Source organism: Apodemus sylvaticus, chromosome 6 (assembly GCF_947179515.1).
Source record: "Apodemus sylvaticus chromosome 6, mApoSyl1.1, whole genome shotgun sequence".
Classification (NCBI taxonomy): domain Eukaryota; kingdom Metazoa; phylum Chordata; class Mammalia; order Rodentia; family Muridae; genus Apodemus; species Apodemus sylvaticus.
This window is the reverse complement of record NC_067477.1, coordinates 51,633,414-51,646,931: the sequence shown is the minus strand read 5'-3', so window position 1 is coordinate 51,646,931 and position 13,518 is coordinate 51,633,414.

The window sequence follows — 13,518 nt, the reverse complement described above, 5'->3', positions numbered from 1 at the left end:
TTTTTTCACATCTATTCCAACTTAACTTACCTGTTGCTGCTGCTGCTGCTACTGCCACCACTGCCGCCACCACCACCACCATCACCACCACCACCACCACCACTGTCACCACTGTCACCACCACCACCACCACCTCCACCACCCCACTACCACCATCACCATCTCCACCACCTCCACCACCACCACCGTTTGTGCACCAAATCTCCCAGAAGATTCTAATAATTGTCTTTTCTTGAAATTTGGGCATATTTATCTATGAATTCTCCAGGATGCTAAGAGCTGCAGGGTGGTCTGTAAAAAAGCAGAAAATTTGCCAAGTTCATTCCAGGGTTAATGATTGGAAGGGCCCTGGCAGCCAGGGCTAGGGGAAGAAAGTATCCTGTATCAATCCTCACTTCCTGTATCCGCCTGGCCTGTGAGCCTCAGGAGGGTGGTTCTGCATTGTTTGAATTCCTGCTGAAGACTCTCCTTGCTGGGCCACTTCTCTGGGAGCCACAGCTGACATCAGAGGTTCTGTCACTTTCAGGATTTTATAACATGACTTCAGCAGTGCTGCACAGAACCTGAGGACCTGACAGTTTCTCTCCTGTAACGTGAATGCTCAGACTCTCTTGTGGTATGTGTGTGGTTCAGAGACTGAGTTCCAAACAGATCACTGAGGGGTGTGGCGTCTACTTAAGAGCTCTAGTCTGGTCCTTCCTTTCATCCCTTCAAGACCTAGGCCAGCCTGAAGCAGTGTCCACCAAGTTCTGCTTCTTGACTCCTGCTTGCCAAATGACCTCCAGTGATTCTTTGTAATTATTACTAAACAGGTCCGCCCACTGGAAATGGGTTGGGAGTTTGTCCCCAGCCCTTCCTGTTCCATATACATGTGTGGGTTTTAAATCAGTGAGTGGGCACACACTTTGGGTAATTTCCCCTGAATTCTGATCCACAGCTTGCTGCCTGAAATCTCACACTCTGTGGTGAAGGTAACTGACACTCACTATCACCTGTATTTTTTTTTCAATCAAAACTAGGTGTTTCCTTTTGTACAGACAGAACTGTTCTCTTTTCAAATAACTCGGAAATTCTGTTATTAAAGAGTTATTCAATTTTGGGTAATTTTAATGTCTTGCTTCCTTATTTGTAAAACAAAATATAAGATAACACCTGTATTGCTGTTATGATTAAATAAGACAGTGAACTTAAACTCGGCACAGTGTTTAAGACACTGTGAATGGCTGTCACTTATAAACGTATTGCAGTCCTGGAAACACTTACTCTTGTCATATACTCAAGAAACTGCTTTCTATCTAGACAAGCCAGTTTGTATCTGTCTATGAATTGTCTCTTTCCAAAGTCCAGAATGGGCAGAACAACAGGCATGAAATGTACTCATGTGCATAGGTACATATGTGATATATATATATATATCAGCCCAAGGCAAAGAGCAAACTCTGGAGTGGGAAAAAGAAATTAGGATGCTCATATATTCTATTCAGTCTATATTCTCTCAGCTTTGGCATATTTATGAAAATGTTAACCAAGGCTCTCCTTCGTTTATACACAATTAGACTGATGTGGCAGTTTCTAGGGACTAAAGGCAATTATGCTATTCACCACAACATTGGTAGTTTCCACTTCATTAGCTTTAGTTGAACAGCTTCTTACTGCCCAAATTAATAATCAATTTTGATTATTCACATCACAGGAAATTAAAAACAGACAACCCTTCCTCAACCTGACTTGGCTACAATGACGTCAATGCCCTTATTGTGGTAAAAACATTACTAATCACATCTTAACACATTCACTTTCCCCTACAGGGTTTTTATTCACTGAAAGGGGAGCTCGGTAAGGCTGTGGTGCCTGTGGCATTTTAAAGCTTCAAATAGAACACTTTGAAATCTTGACTTCCTTTAAAACTAGCTTTGGCATCAGCCTCAATAAGCTGACTATCTATGCGGTTATGAATGGATGTCAGAATCACTTTCGAGTTTGCTGCGGTTGTTTTAAATCAGTATTCTCAGCCTTGTCACCAGGTCTTACATGGTTCAGATCCAATGCCAGCTTTGGAAACCATTGCCAAAAAGAAATCAGCTAATAATCTAGGTTGGAACTAGACACTATTTTCGCAAGATAACTTGTTCTATATCTTATAACTATTCTCAGGTTGATGATCATAAGATCAACATACTTAGGTGTTGTATAGCATTTATATTCTTTATCATAAATGTTAGATATGATTTATGATGGAAATCTAGAGATTAAGAAGTATCTGTCAATATGAATGTGATAATTTATATAACCAACTTTTTAAAAGATTATTTATTTTATGTATATGAGTACACTGTTACTGTCTTCAGACACACCAGAAGAGGGCATCAGATCCCATTACAGATGGTTGTGAGCTACTATGTGGTTTCTGGGAATTGAACTCGGGACCTCTGGAAGAGCAGCCAGTGCTCTTAACCCCTGAGCCATCTCTCCAGCCCTATAATCAACTTTTGATAGCTCTCAATGATCATTTCAAAATTTCATTTTGAATGATTGGAGATATGGTTCGGTGGTAGTATGTTTGCCTGCCATGTGCAGGTCCAGCTTTCAATCCCTAGAAATCAATAAAAACAAAGCTTAATTTTTGTATTTAGTGATGGCTACTTGTTTAACATACATACTATTTGATCTATTAAATATATCTCTGCTGAATCACTTTGTGGATTGCAAAAACATGAGCTTCACCTCCAGTGGCTTGGTTCCAAGTTTCCTGCAAGCTCAGTCAAGATCCCAGATGGATCCCACCCACCCCCAAACAGAAGCATACTATTCTACTTGCCTTTATCTTTTAGATCCCTGAATCTCAACCAGCAATGAAAATCCTCCATTGTAAGCATGGTCCTTTGCACTGTGGGGTGTTTAGCCACGTCCCTAGCCTCTACCTGTTAGCCTAACTGCTGCTCTTCTCCTCTCCCCTCCGATGGCTAAACATACTTCTCTAGACATGGCTAAATGTTCTCTGAGGAAAAAGAATCACCAGAAGTGGTGAATTATGAACTTGAAGATTCTTTTGTATCACAAATATTTTCCACATCTCAAGTGTTGGAATGCCTTTAAGACATCAAATCCCTGCATAGTCAGAAAGTGTTGGTTTTCAGAATACTCTTGGGTCTGAAAGGAGAGCAGGACCTGTAGGTTTGAACACTGTAGTATGCAATATTTTATTAAAAGGAGGGCAGAATAGCAGCCAACCAATGCAGGGTCCCCAATGAAGGAGTTGGAGGATGGACTGGAGGAGCTGAAGGGGTTTGCAGCCTCATGGGAAGAACAACAATGTCAGCCAATCAGACGCCCCAGGGCTCCCAGGGACTAAGCCATCAACCAAGGGGTACACATGGTTCCAGCCAAAAGTGTGGCAGAGGAATGCCTTGTCAGGCATCAGTGAGAGGAGAGGTCCTTGGTCCTATGAGGGTTTGATAGATGTCCCAGCGTGGCGAAATGGAGGGGGAGTAGGTGGGAGTAGGTTGGGTGGAGGGGCATATTCTTGCAGACAGGGGTGGGGTGGGAGAATGGGGTGGGGGTTTTCTTTGAGGGGGGAAACTGGGAAAGGGTATAACATTTGAAATGTAAATGAAGAATATATTCAATAAAAAAAAAAAGGAGGGCAGAAGATGACACTTGCCCTTAATACCAGGCATGGCACTACTTAGTCATTAAATATCTGCTAATGTGCCAACAGTATATGATGGAGAAGGATCCAGAGAAGTCTAGAGGTGGAGAGAGTGACTGCCCCTGAGAAAATGCCTGACCAGCTCTGTACTGGAGGCAACAGACTAGAGGGACAAAGAATGGGAGGTCAGATTTCCTATGGGTTTTCTGTAAATCTTTGGGTGTCTATAAATGAAGACAATGATGGTGATTTCTTCAAAGAACTACTCTGAGGACTCAGCAAGGCCACATTTGTAAACCTCTTCTGTGACTGATGAGCAAGTAGGAAGGCTGGGTTGACAATGGCAGGTGGAGGGATCTGAAGAGAGCTCCGGATTCAACTACGTTGAACACCAGACTGTTTAGCAGGGAAGGTGGAAAAGAAGGGAGAGGGGAGACAGGTGGGAGAGATGCAGGGAGACAGAGGCAGGGAAGGGGATGGGGAAGAGGAAGAAGAGAAGGAGGGGAGAGGAGAGGGAGCAAATGTTATCTAGGAACATCTGAATAGTCTCTGGGCTAGGACAGAGAGCCGAGCAGGGAAAAATATGAGATTGACAAAGCATCTGCAGGAACACTGATGGACCTGTTGCCTTGGTGACATGACTGACTACTCATTTATTTGAGTTTCTTAGACTTCCTCAGTGACTTTAAAGCAAAAAAGCAGGGAAAGCAATGGTTGAGTTGACCTTCATTTTGAGATTGTTAGAAAAGCTGAATTAGAAGGCCAAGAGGACCAGGACACAAAACTACCCTAGAGATTAAACTGAAAAGAATTGAAGCCAAAAACCCAGGGTCTAAGCTAAGAGCCTGGGAGGGGCTTGGGAGCTGCCTGGTCTAGGGAGGAAGGGCAGGCAGGGTGTGGCGAACAGCGTGACCTCAAGGGCTCTGAGGTGAAGCCCCTGATGCCAACTCCACGCGGAGGGGCAGGCGGCGTGCAAACGGAAGCTAGGCCACTCGTCCCATCCTCTGACCTCCCCACCCCACCATGTTGGAGCTCAAGCCGTTCTGTCCCATCAGCGTGTTTTGTTGGCAAAGAATCCAGCAATTTGTACCTGTGGTAAATGGCTTCAGCAAGCACCGTTGTACGTGACTTTAAGTCAAAAGTGGCGAGAAGACTGAGGCTAAAACCACAAATCTACAATAAGGAACATCAACCGATACAGGATTTTTAACCACTCTCCCATACCCATACTTGAATGTAGCTGTCCAGCAGCCATGGATGAACTGGGTACCTGAAAGGGAGGCTGGAAATGAGAAAGGATGGGTGGGCGAGGGAAGGATGAAGCCAAGACAAAGGTTTCTGATCCAGGCTCAGAGTTTAATGTTTAGCACTGTATATAGGGAGAGCCCAGAGACCCAGCCTTTGTTTCAGCTGGATTATGTCACAAAGCAAGCTCAGCAGGCAGTCTGCTCCTGTAGGAAACTGCAGGAGCAGCGAGGCAGAAGACTCCACCTAGGTCGGCTAGGTCAGAAGACCAACAGTGGCAAACACTTAAGGTCTATTCAGCCTGCTTAAGGCTGGGAGAAGGGCACATTTGAAAATCTAAACATTAAGTGGGCTTGTTGATGTAAGGCATCTTACTCGTGCCAATAAAACTTCTGTTAAAGGATGTACCTTTCCCCACCAACCTCTGGGATACATGACCCAAAAATGTTTTTCCTTCCACATTCTCATCTTGGCCTCTCTGCTTTCCACTGTACCAACACACAAACACAAACACATGGTACATACGCGGTTTTCTTCCTCCCTCCACGTAATTTATGAAATTCATTCATTCAGTAAATATATGCCAGGTATGTTCTAGGGACCAGGGCCACCACGGAAAGAGATGAGATACAAGCTCATGCAAAGCTTAAATTCCAAGAGACAAACACATTCATCAATAATTTCAGGGGCACGGTATTATGAAAAGGATTATGAATACCTTGTACTGATTTTTATACATTGGTATTATATGAAATAATCATAGACTATATATATATGTCCATTATCCTTTAGGACAAGGACAAAAATTATTATGCAATAGGGACCAGTGGCAGAAGAGAAGAATTGCCTTCTGTTTCTCTAGCTCAAGAAACCACAGGAAAACTAGCATGGAGCATACCTATGACCCCAGCTCTTGGGAGGTGGAGGTTGGGTGATCAGGCCACCCCAGCTACGTGAAATGACCAATGAAATACCTCAGAAAAGAAGAAGAAAGAAACCACATGGAGTGTTTGGACTAATTATACACAAGTCCCAAGCACATTGGTGCTTTTGAAAAGTGTATGACTCACCAATGCATGTCCCTGTCTTACCTTCAAAGACAGCTAGTTATAATTGATACTGCCCACTATTTTCCTGTCTCTGTACCTATCAAAAGGCAAAACCTTGATCTGAGGTTTTTGAGAATAATTTTCCAATCCATGATTTCTAATTCAATATCTGAGATATAATTACCAGAGTTCTTCCCCCTAAGAACTGGTGTACATGCAAACACTTCAGGGCAATTTGATAGGCTATCATTTAAGAAGGAAACGTGTAGGCATTGCTTTGCTTGTAGAAGACTTTCTTTGGCATTTAACTCCACACCCAAACTGAGTAAGAATGACAGTATTGATTTTTTTTTTTTCTAACTTAAAGATGAAGAAAGTTAGGTCTGGGCGGTGGTGGCGCACGCCTATAATCCCAGCACTCTGGGAGGCAAAGGCAGGCGGATTTCTGAGTTTGAGGCCAGCCTGGTCTACAAAGTGAGTTCCAGGACAGCCTGGGCTAAACAGAGAAACCCTGTCTCAGAAAAAAAAACCAAAATCCAGAAAAAAGAAAAAAAAAAAGTTGGGGATTTAAAGAAGATGTCCCAAATCATTTCTCTTATCCAGCAGGGCCTTGTTTTATAATCTGGTTGTTTCTTGAGGCCACACCAATGGTAAATTTACTCCCTGAGCTCCAATAGCTCACGTGTACTCACACATCAATCGTTTTTTAAGTCCTGAAAGCCAAGTTTAATAGCAGGTTTGTTATGCTTACAACCTACTCTAAGGTGTCCAAGTTAAGACAGGAGGGGGCGGGGCCTTTTGTGAAGACCTCTCAGCAAGCAGCATGGTTGCTGCTGTTCTCTAGAAAACCTGAAATCACCTAGCAGGAAACCCAAGTTCGGAAAGCTCAACGTTGCCCTTTCCTACTGCTCTTGCTCTGCTGCTGCAGGGACAAAGTGATAAGACCAAATAAAACAGTGAATAAAACCTCCGCGGCAAAGATACCTATCTGTTATCACGTGTCTCAAAGGGACTCCTCCCAGGATTCCTTTGACAGATAGAGGAAGCTAGGACGTGCCTGAAGCGTAAAGAAGGCTGTGGAGTCCGTGTCCAGACTCAGGCTTCCTTCTAGCTCTCCTCTGCTCTAACTCCAGGTACAGGTGTCACCATCAGTGTGGGGCGTGTTTTCTTTCCGTGTCTCAGAGAGCAGCTGATGAATCAGGAGCTGAAACACTGCTCTGGGTCTTTTAAGATCCACATGTAGACACAAAAGTCAAACACTAGTGAGTTCTGCCGTGGGGAATCCATGACCCATTCTGCTCTGTTTTCTGTTGTGAGCCCTTACTGTCCTCCCCCATCTGACATGCAGTGGGAAGCCTCACTCTGAGACAGCATCTGATCTTCACAAGGAATCCCTCAAGCGCACCCGAGTTAGCAGCCGTGTCCCTGCGGGCAGCCTTGCCACTGCCATGTGACTTGCAACTCCTAGAGCTCAGAGCCATCCTCCAAACTGGGTCACACCTTTGCAGGAAAGGAGGGCTGGGCAGGGCCCTCCTGGCCTCATCTGTGGAGCCTTCCTTCTAACTCTGCAGTATCTGAACATTCTAGTTTTCCAGGGCTGAGATCATGAAGTTTGTGGTAAAACCAACCATCCATCCAGGCGGTGTGCCTTCTCTATCCTTTACATGCTGCACAAAACCAACCACACAGTGTGTCTCCCATATTCTCGTACATGCTGTATAAAACCATGCAGACTGTGTCCTATACCCTGTGTTTGCTGTATTAAACCAAACTTTGATTTTTTTCTCTTCTCTCTCTCTCTCTCTCTCCACTCCTTCCCTCTCTCCCCACCTCTCTCTTTCTCTCTCTCTCTCTCCTGATCAAAGTCTGGCTATGTTTTCCTGACTGGCCTCAACTTGTGGTAATTCTTTTTCTCCTGAGTGCTGGGAGGAGGTGTCACCACACCTACCCCGGGCTTTATGTATTTTGATGTGAAGAATACAAGTCTTAAAGAAATAAAAGTCAGACAGTGGTGGTGCATCCCTTTAATCCCAGCACTTGGGAGGCAGAGGCAGGCAGATTTCTGAGTTAGAGGCCAGTGTGGTCTATAGAGTGAGATCCAGGACAGCCAGGGCTGCACAGAGAATCCCTGTCTTGAGGAAAAAAAAAAAAAAGAATACAAATATATAGGAAGCCAAAAGAACAAAATATTATAAATAAGTTTTTCTAAAATATTAAGTTGAATTTGTTGTTTAGAATTAAATTGATAAAAAGTAACTATGTGTGCATTTTCCAAATCATATCTGCTATATAGTAAGCATTCCCTGTACACATACTTCCCAGATACCAGAGAGACACGTGAACAGTTAAGATCAGTTCTGTATATTGAAGACCAACTTTGTTTTTTTGTCTATTGTGTACTCCAAGTTTTGGAGGTATTTATAGTATACTTTAATGCTGAAATCTAAGTTCTGGTCTAAAAGAGAAGTCAGTAATTTGATATACTGGCTTTCAAAGAAGACATTTTCAAAATTAAACATTATTTATCACACTGGCTGGAGGTCTTAGAAATTAAGTTCACATTTTCTTTTGGTGATTATTGAGATTCATTTTTATAGCAAACTAAAATATACTCTAAATGAAATCATTTCAGACCTGTTCCAAGGTTTAAATGTCTGTGTAGCTGATAACAGACAAAGTCTGGTACACAGACACTTAAACGGTAGGGCGCTTGTGTGCCAGCTCTCCTGCCCTAATGCATAACCTCCCCCGTTACTGACCTCAGCTGGTTATCACTGTGTTCTGCAAAATAAAATCTCTGGAAAAGGTTGGAAAAATAGATTTCAGGTATCCATATAATTATTCTAACAGGAACACCTCCTCAGGAATTTAAATAGAGATGGTCCCAACTCATGTGATCTGGGACCTTTTTCACTTTATGATGTAAAAGTGACCTGTCTGTGTTCAGTAAGCCCCATTTAGATTTGGAGTTTTGATCTTCCTTTGAGCACATGATAATGATATCGTTTTTGTCATACTAGAGTCCAGCAATCTCCAGCACACACACACACACACACACACACACACACACACACTCACACACACACAGTAGTCACATAATCACAGAGTAAGCAATACACTCTGTAATGTGCACCAATCAATGATTAATTAAAAGGATTAATGCTATTGAGCAAACTAGTTCAAAAGACTTACCTGTACTAGTTGAGCAGCACAAAACTGAAAAAGAATATCATTAGATTCTCATAGATTGTTTTGAGGCAGGTTGTTTTGCTGTACAAACCGAGTAGGCCTTGAACTGAGGTATCTTCCTGCCTCAGTCTCTCAAGAGCTGGGATTACAGGCATGCAATCCTGTGCTTGGCTTTACTCATTAATATTTGAGAAAATATTTAAAAGTAGGATACCTTGATTTTGAAGGACAAAATTTGGTTTTTATACAACATGTACAAGAATATAGAACACAGCCTGTATTGCTGGTTTTATACGTGTACAAAATATAGGTCACTGTCTGTATGGTTGGTTTTATATAGCATGTACAAGAATATAGGAGACAGTGTGTCCAAGACTTGGAATGCATAATAGATGAAAAACCAAAGTTGTTCTTCAATATGTGGTGCTGATCTTAACTGTTCACATCTAATTCTGGAAATTCTAGAAAGTACATGTATAGGAATACTTATTATAACAGATGTGATTTGGAAAATGTTCATATAGTTCATTTTTATTACAGTTTAATTGTGAACAAATTCAATCTTTAAAATATTTTTTAAAACTTATTTATAATATTTTGTTCCTTTGGCTTTCTATATACGTGAATTCCTTACATCAAAATGCATAAGGCCCAGGGCAGCTGTGATGGCATCTGCCTCCCAGAACTCAGGAGTCAGAGAAAGGAAAAGAATTACACAAGTTGAGGCCAGTCAGGAACACATGGCAAGACGTTGTAAAAAAAAAAAAAGAAAATCAACATTTGGCTTAATACAGCAAACACAGGGTATAGGACACAGTCTGCATGGTTTTATACAGCATGTACGAGAATATGGGAGACACACTGTGTGGTTGGTTTTGTGCAGCATGTAAAGGATAGAGAAGGCACACCGCCTGGATGGATGGTTGGTTTTACCACAAACTTCATGATCTCAGCCCTGGAAAACTAGAATGTTCAGATACTGCAGAGTTAGAAGGAAGGCTCCACAGATGAGGCCAGCAGGGCCCTGCCCAGCCCTCCTTTCCTGCAAAGGTGTGACCCAGTTTGGAGGATGGCTCTGAGCTCTAGGAGTTGCAAGTCACATGGCAGTGGCAAGGCTGACTGCAGGGACACTGCTGCTAACTCGGGTGCGCTTGAGGGATTCCTTGTGAAGATCAGATGCTGTCTCAGAGTGAGGCTTCCCACTGCATGTCAGATGGGGGAGGACAGTAAGGGCTCACAACAGAAAACAGAGCAGAATGGGTCATGGATTCCCCACAGTGTTTGACTTTTGTGTCTACATGTGGATCTTAAAAGACCCAGAGCGATGTTCCAGCTCCTGATTCATCAGCTGCTCTCTGAGAACACTCAGGAATCAGAGAAAGGATGAGAATTACCACAAGTTGAAGCTAGTCAGGAACACATAGCAAGACCTTGTTATAGACAGATAGACAGACAGAGACAGACAGGCAGGCAGGCAGACAGACAGACAGACCGACAGACTAAACAAATAGGACTCTTGATTCTTAGGAGTAAGCTGTATGGTTATCATGGTTTAAAAGAAAGGCTTGCTTCTGGGCTGGAGAGGTGGCTCAGTGGTTAAGAGCACTGACTGTTCTTCCAAAGGTCCTGAGTTCAAATCCCAGCAACCACATGGTGGTTCACAAACCATCTGTAATGAGATCTGACACCCTCTTCTTGTGTGTCTGAACATAGATACCTTGTACTTAAGATATAATAATAAATAAATATTAAAAAAAAAAAAGAAAGGTATGTTTCTGGATACTCTCTTATTCTGTATCCCTACCTGAAAACACGTTAACCCCTCACTCCAAGTATTTCTCCACTTAATATGGGGCTATTAAAAATGTTCCAAAGCCAAGGTTATATAGTCCAGACAGTACATAGTCATTGGTAGTCTCTGGATGATCCCAATATGCTGACAGGCCTGAGAAGGACTGGTTTCCAGGCAAACTGCTGTTCCCACGGGTGTCTAGTGTTCTTCCTGAAGGCTCCAGGCCTGTGCACTGTTCCTCCAGGGCGACTCTATCTCAGCACTGAGGATGTTGCAGCTCTGGAACAGTACGCCTTTTCTCCCAATCTGATCTAGATTCAGGGGTGTTTTCAATCTTTGAATCCCAGGGCTAATCCTTTGTTCCATTGTTGGGAGTATTTAATACATCCATGGACTAGATCCAGAGAAAAACAATGCTAAAAATGCTGGTATTTAAATGCTTCAAAAAGAAAAGTAATCATTTAAGATATGCAGAATGCATCACTTGGTGAAGTATTCCACTTCAGAGAAACATCTCATCGAACCAGTGAAAATAAACTAGATCCCATCGTCAGAGGAGAAATCCAGGCTGCATACAGAACTGCCTTCCTCATTGTAAGGAGAACATTAAAAACACATTTCATGATAAGAAACACATCCTTTCTCAGTCCCCTTTCTAGCTTTAGTTGGCTGTATGCTGCTTCCAAGTGGCATTTTATGTTGCAAGGGTTTATAAAACTAACTTAGATAGTTTGAAATGGTTTATAAAAATATATCATGCAAGAGTGATTATTGTGGTCTTCACACTTTTAATATGACCATTACAATTCAGAAACAAATTCATATAGTAAAATTTACCACAATCTAGCCCTGAAAATAAGTCTGATCTTAAACTTGAAACAAACAAACAAAAAAATTAAAAAAAAAGCTCTTTAAAATACTTTGCTCTTTGGGTTGCCTAATTGTTTTATAAAGGCAGTTATGTTTCACAGTCTAACAATCTGCTGGGTTTTTTTTTTCTCTGCTAGATTTTGATATATGAAACCTAAAAATAAATCAGATTTAGGAACGCTTTCCAAAATAGTAATATGTTTATTTATATGCTGGTTTATCTAATTAGAAAGCAATTAATTACCAATTAATACCCAATTTGCACACATCCTGAGTAAATATAAAAAAGAAAATAAATATCTTTATTTGTACATGCTCACTCTCATTGAAACCAGCAACAACTTACTATTCATGGTCTCCAAAATGGAAAGGCTATTGAAAGGTGTGCTGGATAGTTGTTTTGGGGTTGTTTGTTTTGTTTTTCCAAGACAGGGTTTCTCTGTGTAGTCCAAACTGTCCTGAAACTCACTCTGTAGACCAGGCTGGCCTCAAACTCAGAGATCCACCTGCTCAGCTCTGCCTTCCGGGGGCTGGAATTAAAGATCTGCACCACATGGCCCACCAGGATGTCTGGCTAGTTTTTATGTCCATCTGACACAAGATAGATTATTTGGGAAGAGGGACCATCAACTGAGAAGTGTCCCCAACCACAATGGCCTTCGGTGAATTTGCTAATTGATAATTGATGTCAGAGGGCCCAGCTCTCATGGAAGGGAGAGGGGCTACCCTCCCTGGCTTGATGGCCCTGAATACAGGAAGAAACGAGCTTAGCTTATCTAGTGAGACACGTTTTTCTACGGCCTTTGCATCAATCCAGATGCCGGGTTTCTGCATTGAGTTCTTGTCTGATTTCCCTCAGCGATGCAGTGTGACTTGAGAGTCGTATGCTGAAAGAAACGCATTGGATTGGGTCATGGTGTTTAATCCCAGCGATCAGCTATTTCAAAGCTAGCTTCTATGGGTATCAAGTGTTCTTCCTCAGGTGTCTGCACCTAAATGAAAACGCTAGACACTCAGAGATCCTCCTCACTGGAACAGCAACACCCTCAGAACACCCAGAAGCTTGCAGCTCTGTGGGTGGCGGTTGGGGTCCCTCTAATTATTCTGCTAGGCACCGCAGCAGATCCAGAACAAACAAGAGGACTTGACTTCTTCACCTGACTACCAAAAGGAGCAGAGAAACCTCCATTCTGCTTGGGGTCTTTGGGGCTATTGAAATCATTTAGAGCTGTCTTTTGCACTGCTCACAGCCACGCAAACCACCTTCACCAAGGGTAAACATCATTTTGAGGGCCACAGGCAGAGGCTGTTTCAACCTGGGGAGACAGACTGAGCGGGGGCGGATGGGCTTGGGCCGCACTCACAGCCCACATGCAGGATAAAACCGTGAAGGCGAAGTGGGCGCCTGACGGGAGGGGATTAAGGAGTCACGAAGTCTCCGGTTCTGGAGACCGCCTCTTCTCGCAGAGGCCGCCCCAGTTCCGAATTATTAAGCAGCAGCTCAGGTAAAACAACTACCCCCAGGTAACCCGTCTAGGCCTGCGAGGGAGCGTCCAGGGACTAGGGTGTGTGGGGGGGGGGGGAATGAGCGGACGGGACCATTCAGACGGAGGGGAGAGCAGACAATCTATTACCCTCACACACCGGCCTCTGTCCCATCGGGAAAGGCATGCAAAGCACAGTCCACTCAATAGATTATATAATCTATTGAGTGGTTATCCGAT